Source organism: Muntiacus reevesi, chromosome 5 (genome assembly GCF_963930625.1).
Source record: "Muntiacus reevesi chromosome 5, mMunRee1.1, whole genome shotgun sequence".
In the NCBI taxonomy this organism is placed as follows: domain Eukaryota; kingdom Metazoa; phylum Chordata; class Mammalia; order Artiodactyla; family Cervidae; genus Muntiacus; species Muntiacus reevesi.
The window spans coordinates 40,915,278-40,918,165 of NC_089253.1; positions in this window are offsets into that span (position 1 = coordinate 40,915,278).

The following is a 2,888-nucleotide window of genomic DNA, read 5'->3' on the forward strand; positions in this document are numbered from 1 at the left end:
GCGTCCCAGCGCGCGCGCCGCCGCCACTCGGGGCCGCGAGGAGCTGGGAGAGGGAAGGAGGAGCCCCGCCCGCGCGCTCCGCGCCACGTCCTCCCCTCCCCCGCCTCTCATTGGCCGATTCCAAATCTCGCGAGCGCCGCTAGTTCCGCTGAGCCCCCCCACCCCACCCCGGGCCCGGCTGCCGTGGCAACCGCACCTGTTTCGCCCCGCCCCTCGTGGGGCTACTCGCGGAAGTCCTGCGGTCGCGAAGGCGGCTGGCAGGAGGGAGGCGCGCGGAGGTCCTAGGGTCTGCACGTCTTCCTTCCCCGCGAGATTCCCAGTTGGACACCCCAGTACCCTGAATACGCGCCCCACCGCAGCTCGCTCAATGGACGGCCCTCCTCCTCCCACTCAGAATCCCCAGAAGCATGGGGGAACCCCTGGTGCCCTGCGTCCCCTGTCTGCACTGCCCTTCCTTGCCTCGTCCTCTCGCCCCTGCTTCCCTGACACTCCTTCTCATCCCCTCGTCTTTTATCTGCTCTGGGAGAGGGAGAGACAGGAATGAGGTAGTGGAGAAAGCTGAGGGAGTACACTATCCAAGGCGGGGTGGTGACTGGGGAAATAAAAATGGGAAGGGAGGAGGCTGGTGGGGAAAGTCTGAGCCGTCGCAAGAGACCTGAGCTCCCCACAGGCCAGGAATTGGGAGCCGGACACTGCAGTGGAGGACACACATGACAAAACACGCGAGGAAAAAGATACCGCCTCCCTCAAGAGACTGCCTCTGAGGGTGGGGAAGTGGGGTGAAGAGGAAGTTAGGCCCTCTGGCACTTCGAGTTTTGAGGAAGTTCATCAGAAATTCCCTATGTGGGGTGGAGGGGAAATGTGGGGCAACAGTGAAATCTTGTGGGAACTCTGGGGGAATTAAAAAACCCAAATACTTCCGCTTTCCTCTCTGGGTCACCACCAGTTACCATGCTTTACTCTGATCTGTGCCTCCTGCCCTTACCAGTTCCTGGCTTTTCTGTTAGGCTCATTCCCCCACCATCATCCCGGGCCACACATAGGCCCCCTTGGCTGTCCAGGCCGGTGAGAATCTTCAGTGGGTGAGGTCAGAACTCTGAGGACTGTGATTGTTATGTAACCGGTATCAGGACACCAAAGTGGCGGGGGGTTGGGGGGGTGCTCCTGGACAGATCTAAAATGTACCTGGGAGCATGAAGGCCTCCCGTCCAACTTTCTGGCTTCTGGGAAATGTGGGAACCTGGAGGGCTGGGTACCTGTTATCAGGGAAGAGAGCAGGCTGGCAGGCTAAAAGGACAGATGCAGGAACTCAGATCTGGGACTCGGCAGAATATCAGGGCGCTGAGTCAGGTGGGAATCAGAGGGGCCAGATGGGAGGTTTGATCCCCCACCCCTTGTAGGATCAGGTCTCAGCGCCTTCTGAGGGAATAAACCACATGAAATTGATTGCCTGCCCTCCACCCCCCACCTCACCCCATTAGAGAGCAGCTGAGTAATTCCAGCCCTGTCTGCAATCTTAGCTCTCTGACTTAACTGCTTTTATTTGGGACCTCATTAGCATTCTTTTCATCAATCACAGTAAAACACAGAAACCACGAGACTCTGGCTTTCTCCTCAAAAGAGGATATTGAGACTTCTAGGCAGGGCTGTCACCCATCCAGACTTCCGGGGCCAGCCTGAGAAGCCAAAAGGACTTGCTTCCTCCATAGTGCTTTGAGGGGTCCGCCCCGGAGATACAACTTCTGGGGTGTTCCAGGGAAGGGCCTGAGGCTGAGGAACCTGAAAGAGGTGGTTGTCTAATGGCCTGAATGAGGGGGCCCAAGCTTGTCCCAGTAGCTCTCACACTGACCAGTCATGGTTTTCACGTCTCCCTAGAGCCTTGTATGCTGGGAAAACCCAGTCCTAAAAAACTGAAAGCAACAAAATGTTCCTGGGCTATTTATAAATGAAACCAGCCCCTGTTGGTTATGTATGGCCACTTGACTTTCTCCAAGGACTCAAAGGATTGGAAGAAGGGAGCTCTCTCCCTTACGAGGCTCAAGTGTGTGGAAATTAGTTTCCCCAGTTTCACCGAGTTGGCACCTGGGTCCTGGGTGGCTTCTAGTGTATCTAGATCACTGTATCTAATGATGGCCCAGACTGTAAAAATGTCCTAACTTTCTTTCTTTCTTTATTTTTGTGTAGGCTAGTTTCTATTTGGTGGGAAGGTTTCATCAAACATGAATGAACAATTTCACTTTTGGTTTCTCCCCTTTTACTTTCTGTTTTTACCTGGTTCCCTGACAAAAGGCTAAAGAAGAATTTAAATGTTTTCCTTGCTCAGAAATGATGACCATTCCCCCACTCCCAGGATTTTCTTCCTTCAAATTCACATACACCGCCTGCCAAACCCTGTCTTGGGTGATGCTAAGTCTCCTCTGCTCCCAGCTAGCAGAAGCGGGTCACCTGCTTACCCTCCAACCAGTCTGCTCAGCCCCATGTTGGCCTGGTCTAGAGCAGTGTCTACATGACTCCTAAAAACAATTTAAAAAAAAAAAAAGAAAAACAGAATTTTTCTCCAAATATGGCAGAAGCATCAGGCTGGAAAAACCCAATAACACATAGGTTTGTCCCTGGGATCAGAAGTGGTTCATTTTTTCCACTGAAAGTTTGCATATAAGCACAGTTTTCTTTCTCTCAGTCATGAGGAATAGATTTGGCCAACAGGTCAGTTTTGCCAAAACAAAGAACCAGGGAATTCTGAACTTCCCTGGTGGTCCAGTGGTTATGACTCCAAGCTTCCAGTGCAGGGGGCACAGGTTCAATTCCTGATTGGAGAAGTTCCACATGCTTTGGGTGTGGCCAAAAAAAAAAAGAACCAGGGAATTCTGTTCTTTTGCAGGCTGGGG